Source organism: Dermochelys coriacea, chromosome 3 (assembly GCF_009764565.3).
Source record: "Dermochelys coriacea isolate rDerCor1 chromosome 3, rDerCor1.pri.v4, whole genome shotgun sequence".
Lineage (NCBI taxonomy): Eukaryota > Metazoa > Chordata > Testudines > Dermochelyidae > Dermochelys > Dermochelys coriacea.
The window spans coordinates 16,608,453-16,618,597 of record NC_050070.1 but is presented as its reverse complement, the minus strand read 5'-3'; the positions used below and the strand labels follow the sequence as shown (position 1 = coordinate 16,618,597).

General features: G+C 41.2%; 1 non-coding gene across 1 annotated transcript; it reads right to left on the bottom strand.

Annotated features, from left to right (window-relative positions):
• Positions 1–9,566: 9,566 nt before the first annotated feature.
• Positions 9,567–9,730, bottom strand: LOC119854122. Its single transcript, XR_005292362.1, has one exon. It is a non-coding gene; the product is annotated as a U1 spliceosomal RNA (small nuclear RNA).
• Positions 9,731–10,145: the final 415 nt, after the last annotated feature.

Here is a 10,145-nt window from a genome sequence, read left to right as displayed (position 1 = left end):
ATGTTTGCCTATTGTTGAGAAAGAAGAAACATCTTGCGGCAAGATAACCCAGAGTTCTGTCAAAGTTTTTCAACAGTCAAAATATTGTAAAATATACAAAGAAGTTCTACAGTTCATCTAGTAACTATAACAATGTCCCTCCATCTGTAGCCCAGGGTCCAGTGTGCTTCAACAACAGCCATGGGAACTATAAGTTGTGGGCTATAAACTACAGCATAGGAGAACTTCCTGGTTCCTGCCAGGATGTGCCCTCTGCCCCGCACAGGAGGTCTCAGCACTGACTGAGCTGGGAGCATGTAGCAGGCAAGCAGAGAGAAGGCTGCTGGACTGTAATCCTGTTCTATATTCTTTACAGAATAAAGTCTTGTTCCTGGTGGCTTGTCAGAGTGGGTCTGGTCTGAGGTGAACACACACTGACACACAATGCAGAGCACACAAAGGAGCCTTGGGCCTAGTTTCCCAAAGTTCTGTAAAAAGATTCAAGGCAGGCTTCCAGTATCTTGAACAATCTCATACTGGGCCAGTGAACAGGAGAGGGGGCTACACTTCTTTCTCTTTTCACCTGATAATGTGCTTTTCCTCTGTGTTTATCTGTGAACAAGGATATTACAGTGAATGGTGCAAAATAAAAGCCTAGAGAGAGCTAATATGTTTTTCAGCGTGTTCATACTTGCAGTCCCTAGTGCTGAAAGATAAATATTTCCCACATTTTAGAGATGGTTTGTCAAGGTTCCTTCCCCACTCTGAACTCTAGGGTACAGATGTGGGGACCTTCATGAAAACCTCCTAAGCTTACTTTTACCAGCTTAGGTTAAAACTTTCCCAAGGTACAAACTATTTTACCTTTTGCCCTTGGACTTTCGCTGCCACCACCAAATGTCTAACCGGTATTATTATTATTAGAAAAGAGTCCATTTGGAAACGTCTTTCCCCGCAAAAATCCTCCCAAATCTTATACTCCCTTTCCTGGGGAAGGTTTGATAAAAATCCTCACCAATTTTCATAGGTGACCACAGACCCAAACCCTTGGATCTTAAGAACAATGAAAAAGCATTCAGTTTCTTAAAGGAAGAATTTTAATTAAAGAAAAAGTAAAAGAATCACCTGTGTAAAATCAGGATGGTAAATACCTTATAGGGTAATTAGATTCAAAACATAGAGAATCCCTCTAGGCAAAACCTTAAGTTACAAAAAGACACAAAAACAGGAATATCCATTCCATTCAGCACAGCTTATTTTCTCATCCATTTAAACCAACAGAATCTAACGCATCTCTAGCTAGATACTTACTAAGTTCTAAGACTCCATTCCTGTTCTGTCCCCGACAAAAGCATCACACAGACAGAGAGAGAAGTTTTGTTTCTCCCTCCCCCCAGCTTTTGAAAGTATCTTGTCTCCTCATTGGTCATTTTGGTCAGGTGCCAGCGAGGTTATCCTAGCTTCTTAACCCTTTACAGGTGAAAGGGTTTTTCCTCTGGCTAGGAGGGATTTTAAAGGTGTTTACCCTTCCTTTTATATTTATGACATGGTTAAACTGAGACAGGGAGAGGTGACGAGTCGCCCAAAGTTATATACAATAGTGATTCAGTGGTAAGAAGAGAACCCAGGAACTCTGACTTCCGGTCTCTGTCTCTAACCACTGGATTTTGTGTCCCATTGACTGGCCCCTTTAAGGAGATATGGGGCCTCCCCCAACTCTGCCATAACTAATTAGCAGCTTCCCAGCCTGAGAGGGTTGGACTAAGCAGGTCAGGTGATAGCTTAATGGATACTGGGCCTCACAAAAGGGTTAAAATAGATCAATCAGTCTGGGTTGTGGAACTGCAGTGAGTGGGCAGGTTCCTATGGAAACCCTGAGCCAGGATCTGCAGGATGTTAAGTACTCCAGGGGAAGGAGCCTGTGGGGATCTGTGCTCTATATCAGAGCAGGGGAGGATCCAAGGAACAACGCACAGCAGGGGTTAGAAATGGTACTCTGGGGGAAAAACTCATAGGTAGTCTAAAAAGGGGCTAGGCCCAGGGCCCAGAAGGAGGACTGAAGAGATGCCCCCAAAGGTCTGAAGAACCCTTTTGTTTGTTGAGACTCTTTAGTTGGACTTTTGTTAACCTGGAAGGGGTTAAGTTTGTTTGTGACTTGGCTGGAGAGCCATGCTACATCTCCAGAACTGACCTGCATAGGAAAGCTGAGGAGACCCATCCTGAAGAAAGCAACTGAGGCAGAGAGTGTTATGCTTGAGTAGAAGGGGGTGCTGTATGACACTCTCTCAAGGAGCATAGTCACAGCAGGTGTAAACTGGTATAGGTTCAGTGACCTCAGTGGAGCTATGCTAATATACTAAACCTGAGAAAATATATAAAATTCCTGTATCACTAGGCCTCAAGCTAGAGAGAGAGCTTGTATATCCAGAAGGTATTAGATTAAGTCCCCTTGCTGATCATTTCTAAATAATTATAGTGATGGCAAGTTTAAGGACAAACTTGGAGATATACAAGGCTCTTTTCTGAATAATTTCTTCAATTCCAGGTAGTGTCCCTGAACTTGGCATTCTGGAAGGGCATGAGACACCACAGGCAACCTTAACTCTGCATTAATGAAGCTTTTTGTCAATGAATTGTGTGTACGATTGTGATGGGTTTGGTCACAGAGATCCCCTGGGGACTGTCAGCTGGTGTGCTGAAATTACCTCTGAGCCCATTTTCCCTGCCAGCTGGGGACTCCAGAACCCTGCCTTGTTGAGCCAGACATGCTAGCCTGTTGCAACACAGATCCAGTGTCTGGACCACTCGCCCAAAACTGCAGGATTTAAGTGAAAACAGTTTAGCAGGTTACCTGCCTCCAGCACCCAGACACCCAGCTCCCAATGGGATCCCAACCCCAAATAAATCTGTTTTACTCTGTATAAAGCTTATATAGGATACATTCATAAATTTTTTGCCCTCTATATCACTGATAGAGAGATATGCAAGCTGTTTGCTCCCGCAGGTATGCATCACTTGTTTATTAATAAACAAAAATGATTTTAAGTATAAAAAGTAGGATTTAAGTGGTTTCAAGTAATAACACAGAGAACAAAGTAAGTCACAAAGCAAAATAAAACAAAACATGCAAGTCTAAGCCTAATACATTAAGAAACTGATTACAGGTAAATCTCACCCTCAGAGATGTTCCAATAAACTTCTTTCACAGACTCCTTCCTAGTCTGAGCCCAATCCTTTTCCCGGTACAGTCCTTGTTAGCTCCAGCAGACATCTCAGGTGGTAAGCAGGGGTTTTCCCATGGCTGACACCTTTATCCTACTCCACCCCCTTTTATATCTTTGGCAGAAGGCTGGAATCTTTTCTCTCTCTGGGTCCCCACCCCTCCTTCTAAATGGAAAAATACCAGATTTAAGATGGATTCTAGTATCAGGTGATATGATCAAATGTCCTGTGAGACCCAGCCTCCATTCTTCCTGGGCTAGCTCACGAAAGCTTATGCTCTAATAAATTTGTTAGTCTCTAAGGTGCCACAAGTACTCCTTTTCTTTTTGCCAATACAGACTAACATGGCTGCTACTCTGAAACCTACGTTTACATCAGTGATACAAGTTTATATCTTATTCTCCTAACTCCAGACATAGAAATAATACATGCCAACAAATAGGATGAACACACTCAGTAGATTATAAGCTTTGTAATGATACCTTACAAGAGACCTTTTGCATAAAGCATATTCCAGTTACATCATATTCACATTCGTAAGCATATTTCCATAAAGCATTTGGAGTGCAATGTCACAATGTTGTTGTAACAGCAGCAGCCAAGAACAGACATTCAAATTGAGATATAATTTATCCTCTGAGTTAAAAAAGGATGATAGAAGTACCCCCAGTTTAAAATGCCAGCTCTGTCAGTCAGCCTTATTTCTAACAAAGTAACATTAGTATTCATTTGTTTACAATTAGCTGAGCTTTCCACATGAGCTACTTCAGTGAATAGTTTAACAATAATACAAAGAACATGTGGTAGAGAGACCTACCCTTGGAAGAACAATGCATTATGTTGAGAAATTAAACTGTGAACAGATTACTTGAACATGATATTTCTTCTTCTTTTAAATAATGAGCTGTAAAATCTCATCACTGTGCCTTCAAGGATATGATACTGTTATGATTTTTGTTACACAACTTGGGCCATGGACTGGGAAGATTACTGGTTGACATGACATTGTGTTTGTGTTTAATTAGAGATGTCTTATCTCTGTGTACGCTCTGCTGATCAGATGTTTCTTACACTAAGGTTCTGTTCATGATAGTAATGTAGCTGGGATGGCCAAACAAGCAGATATTCACCTTCAGATGTTTAGATTCCTATTTGGAAATCCTTATGTTAAGAAAATGAGAATGGCCATACTCTGTCAGACTGTGTCCATCTAGCCCAGTATCCTGTCTTCTGACAATGGCCAATGCCAGGTGCTTTAGTATGAATAAACAGAACAGGCAATCATCGAGTGATCCATCTCCTCTTGTCCACTCCGAGCCTCTGGCAAACAGAGGTTAGGGACACTCAGAGCATGGGGTTGCATCCCTGACCATCTTGGTTAATAGCTATTGACTTATCCTCTTATCTAGTTCTTTTTTGAACCCTGTCATAGTTCTGACCATCACAACATCCTCTGGCGATAAGTTTCACAGGCTGACATTGTGTTCTGTGAAAAAAAGTACTTCCTTTTGTTTGTTTTAAACTTGCTTGCCTATTAATTTCATTGGGGACCCCTGGTTCTTGTGTTAGATGAAGGAATAAATAACACTCCCCTATTCACTTTCTCCATGCCAGTCACAATTTTGTAGACCTCTACCATATCCCCTCTTAGTTGTCTCTTTTCCAAGTTAAACAGTTCCAGTCTTTTTAATCTCTCCTCATATGGAAGCTGTTCCATACCCTCAATCATTTTTGTTGCCTTTCTCTGGTCCTTTTCCAATTCTAATATATCTTTATGGAGATGGGCGACCGGAACTGCATGCAGTATTCATATAGTGGCGTGCCATGGATTTATATATTAGCATTGTGCTATTTTCTGTCTGATTATCTATCCATTTCCTAATAGTTCCTAATATTCTGTTAGCTTTTTTCACTGCTGCTGCACATTGACTGGATGTTTTCAGAGAACTATCCACAGTGACTCCAAGATCTCTTTCTTGAGTGGTAACGGCTCATTTAGATCCCATCGTTTTGTATGTATACTGGGATTATGTTTTCTAATGTGTAGTACTTTGCATTCATCAACATCTTCCATTCTGTTGCCCGGTCACCAGTTTTGTAAGATCCCTTTGTATCTCTTTGCAGTCTGTTTTGGACTCAACAATCTTGAGTAATTTTGTATCATCTGCAAACTTTGCCACCTCACTGTTTACCCCTTTTTACGGAGCATTTGTGAACATGTTGAACAGTGCTCATCCCAATTCAGACCACTGGGTGACATGACTATTTACCTCTCTCCTTTCTGAAAACTGACCATTTATTCCTACTCTTTGTTTTCTGTCTTTTAATCAGTTTGGAAGGATCTTCCCTCTTATCCTGTGACTGCTTACTTTGCATGAGAGCCTTTAGTGAGGGACATTGTGAAAGTCTTTCTGAAAGTCCAAGTACACTTGTCAGGATTCTCTCCCCACTCTGAACTCTAGGGTATAGATGTGGGGACCCTCATGAAAGATCCCCTAAGCTTATCTCTACCAGCTTAGGTTAAAAACTTCCCCAAGGCCCAAATTCTTCCTTATCCTTGGAATAGTATTGCTGCCACCACCAAGTGAGTTAGACAAAGATTCAGGAAAAGGACCATTCCTGTTTCCCCAAAGCATACCCCCAAGCTCCTTCACCACCTTTCCTGGGGAGGCTTGACAGTAAACAAGGTGAGCACAGACCATCCCCTTGGGTTTTCAGGACATTAAAAACAAAATCAGGTTCTTAAAAGCAGAACTTTATGATAAAGAAGCACCTCTGTAAAATCAGGACGGAAGGAAATTTTACAGGGTAATCAGATTCAAAACACAGACGATTCCCCTCTAGGCAAAACTTTAAAGTTACAAAAAAACAAACAAACCAGGAATAAACCTCCCTCTTAGCCTAGGGAAAATTTACAAGCTAAAATAAAAGATAATCTAACACATTTCCTTCCTATTACTTACAATTTGTAATCTTAGATGCTTAGTTCAGATATGGCTTTAGGCGATGTATTTTTCTTGCCCTGGTTCATCGCTGTCCCAGAGAGAACACAAAGAAACACAAAACAAAAACCTTCCCCCACAGATTTCAAAGTATCTTCTCCCCTTATTGGTCCTTTTGGTCAGGTGCCAACCAGGTTATCTGAGCTTCTTAACCTTTTACAGGCAAAGGAGGGATTTTATTCTACCCTTAGCTATATGTTATAACAACACTATATCCACTGGATCAGCTTTGTTCACATGTTTGTTGACCCCCCTACTAAAGAATTCTAGTAGATTGATGAGGCATGATTTGCCTTTACAAAAGCCATGTTGACTCTTCCCCAACAAATTGTGTTCATCTGTGTGTCTGATAATTCTCTTCTTTACTAGTTTCAACCAATTTGCCTGATACTGAATTTAGTCTTACTGGCCTGTAATTGCTAGAATTGCCTCTGAAGCTTTTTTAAAAATTGATGTCACATTAGCTATCCTCCAGTCATCTGGTACAGAAGCTGATTTAAACGATAGGTTACCTACCACAGTTAGCAGTTCTGTTGGGAGATTATTAGATTTCAGGGGGAAAATATCCTTGCCATAGAAATAAAAGAAGTAAAATTTGATGTATAATGGGCAGGAATGATATGGATTCTCCAGCAGCACAGAATTTGTAGGTAGTTTGCATGTTCCTGCTACACTAAGGCAGCACCCTGGTGGAATCCATAAGAGCTGGTACCAGGTGAAGGTAAATAATATGTAACATTTGCTGGGTGTCACTTTCCAGCAGTATCCAGTGTCTATTGAGTTAAAACAAAAATATTCATTCTTCCCTTTGCTGAAGGAGTGGGACACATTGCACCAGATTATGGCTGATTGTCAGGGCATATGAGCATCTAGGATTAATGGTCCCGAGTTAGAAATTGTGGTGATGTTTACTGTGTACAGAAGATGAATGTACTCTTTATTGACATTCATAGACAAAACACCTTTTCTTGTGAAACAGTTAAGGTTATTAAACCTGTAGCAAGGGTTGGCAACTGTCAGCATGCGGCCCATCAAGGTAATCCCACTGCCGGGCGGCGAGACAGTTTGCTTACATTGACCATCTGCAGGCATGGCTTCCCGCAGCTCCTAGTGGCCTCAGTTCGCTGTTCCCAGCCAATGGGAGTTGCGGGAAGCGGTGGCACAGCTATATTGGTGAGGTAGTGTAGACTGGCCCATAGAATGGTAGGATAAGAAAAGAGAGAGAACACTGTCATATTTTAAGTCACAGGAAGTTCTCAGGCAAGTTGGTCAAACAGATTCCAGATTCCATGGCTGATAGCAAAATTTGGCCTAGTTACTGAAGTGGAGCCTGTCCAAACTAAAATGGATGAAATCCTTATTACAATTCACACCTGTCTTTCCAAATGCTGTGTCTATAAAGTCTATTGATTGGCTATGTATTGTTTGTTGGTACAGGGTCCATCTAGTAAAACAGGAAGGCAGTTGGTGAGGGGAACTACATGTTCTAAATAACTCCAATTCTGAGCTGCAGAGAACTGAAAGAAAATTCATGGAAAGGAAATTTGATGAGAAAATCCAAGAAAGAGAATTATGGCAAGTGGAGAATTGATATGAAAGTTACAGATCTCCCCATTCACATGAAATGTGCAAAATGAAGACAGATCATTCATAAGAGTTCTGGTACTGAAATGTTATGGTATAATGTGTGCTATGCAAATAAACATGTGGAATTAGCAACTGGCAACTGCAGCTGTTCAACAAAGTTATTCTCAGCCTTCTTCTGCTCCTCCTCCATGAGTGCTTTATCCTTCATGGTATCTAGGTAGACAGAGAAAAGGGCAGATTTCAAGAAGAATTTCTCTGCCTTTGTAGGGATCTTTAATAATAGGAAAATAATGGCATTTGCAGCTGTAGGAGTGCACCAAGGGTAGAGCATATATTAACTAAGTCAGGTATACAGAGCAGCATTTTTTTTGCGGAAGCTGGCTGGGTTTTTTTGTATGCTTTTATTCCTTATAACTGCCTGCTTTCCCCAAGAGACATCTTATCAAACAAATATTGTTCTGGCTTCCTAGAACATGACAGACTGTCATTAGATAAAGAAGAAGGTTAATAAAATAGAAATTCAGGCAATCTTTCAACCAGAGGTGTCCCATGAGTTGCTATAAAGCAAATAGAGTAGTCAACTGCAGCAAGTTAGTTAGTAGGTGACTGCCAAATACCCACTTGTTAGTCTGTAATTCATGCATGTCAGGGGAAAGACAATATTTTTGTAAAGCTCCTTGGACTGCACTGTCTCCCAGCCCCCCCCCCCCCATTTTGATAACTTGTTATTGCTAGGAGCATGAGGAGGTAGGGAGTATTGTCTGTGCAGCATGGCTATGAGTAAGTTTAAAGAATAAAAATCCCACAAAACATGTCTGATAGGGTTCTGGGGAGAGCTGAGATCCTGGGTCTGTGTAGGTAGGTGTGTGGTTCTGAGTACTGGCTTGTATATTCATTTTTCTGTTCTATTGGTCTGCTTGTGATGTTAGTAGTAAATATTTATATTATTGTGAGGGTCCCACTCTGCTAGACAATGCAGAAGCACAGGTAAGAGACTATAACTACCCTGTAGACCTTGCAGTCTTAAATCACAACAAAGGGTAGGGGTCGGGGAGACAACATTCAAGTAAATGAATGTGATGAGGAAGAATTGACACAGCTCTGCTAGTTAAATGGATGTGGGGGTTGGCTTTTGTTGTTGTTATTGGAGTTAGAGGTAGGGTGCAAGAAAATGGAAAGAGGAATTGCTGCCGCTTGTCATCTGTCATGATCAGCAAGGCTGGGTTTTGTGTGCATCATGGCAGAAGAGAGTCTCTTTAGAAGAGAGGCCAATTGGTGGGCAGTAAAAGCTGGGAATGCTGGTGGAATGAAGATGGGGGTAGGGGGGGTCAGCTTCATAATACGTTACTAGATCAACTTGGCAGGGTAGAGCTAGGTTGTGAAGAGCCTTAAAGATAAATTGTTTATAATTTAGAGAGGGAAGAAAAACCATGAGAATGATTAAAAGATTGGAACACATGCCTGAGAGGTAGATAGTTTAATAAATAGAAGGTTAAATATTTGATAATGGGTTATTTAATCTAGCAGACAAAAGGTGTAACAAGATCTAATGGCTGAAATTGGAGCTAGATAATTCTGACTAGAAATATAGTGCAGATTATTAACAGTGAGTGTAATTAACCACTGGAACAATTTACCAAGTGCTGTTGTAACCCATATGCCTAATAGAGAGATATCTCTTTAAGGGACCCATTGCAAGGTAGGTAGGAGTGAGCTGTGTCTGGGTCATTGTTTTTTTGTTTTGTTTTTTGTTTTGTTTGTTTGGTTTTTTTAAGCCAGAGGAGAGCAGGAACGCAGTCCCCCACTACCACAAATTATGCAGTTGAGTTTCCCGCATTTGGGGAAATCGCAGGGGTCAGCACACCCGCAGTGCAATGGATGAGCCTCACCCTGGGAAAACTACCTTCGTGATCATGGTATCTCCCCTGCCAGGTAAGTTGGTACTTTGTACAAGGAGCCACATATTAACTTCTGAAGAGCCACATGTGACTCCGGAGCCACAGGTTGGCCACCCCTGGAATAGAGCATAGTTCTCTCTTTGTGTTCTTATAAAATCTACAGCCATGTACCTTAGTGTGTGTTTAAGCCAACCTGCAAAGAATCAGACCTGATTCAAAGTAACTGATGCCTTTGCTGCTAGTTCAGCACTTTTCAGATGGAGTTATGAATACACATGAATGAATGGCCTCGTCAAATAATGTAACAGGCCCCACTTCTATTGAGATTGGGCAGCTTCACAGAACAAAGCGAAATACAGTTCGTCTTGTTTCGGAAATGACTATAGGATTGTCTGCAAATACCACAGCCAGCTGTTCAGAAGCTTCCAAAGACCAGCAATGACTGAACTGCCAAGGA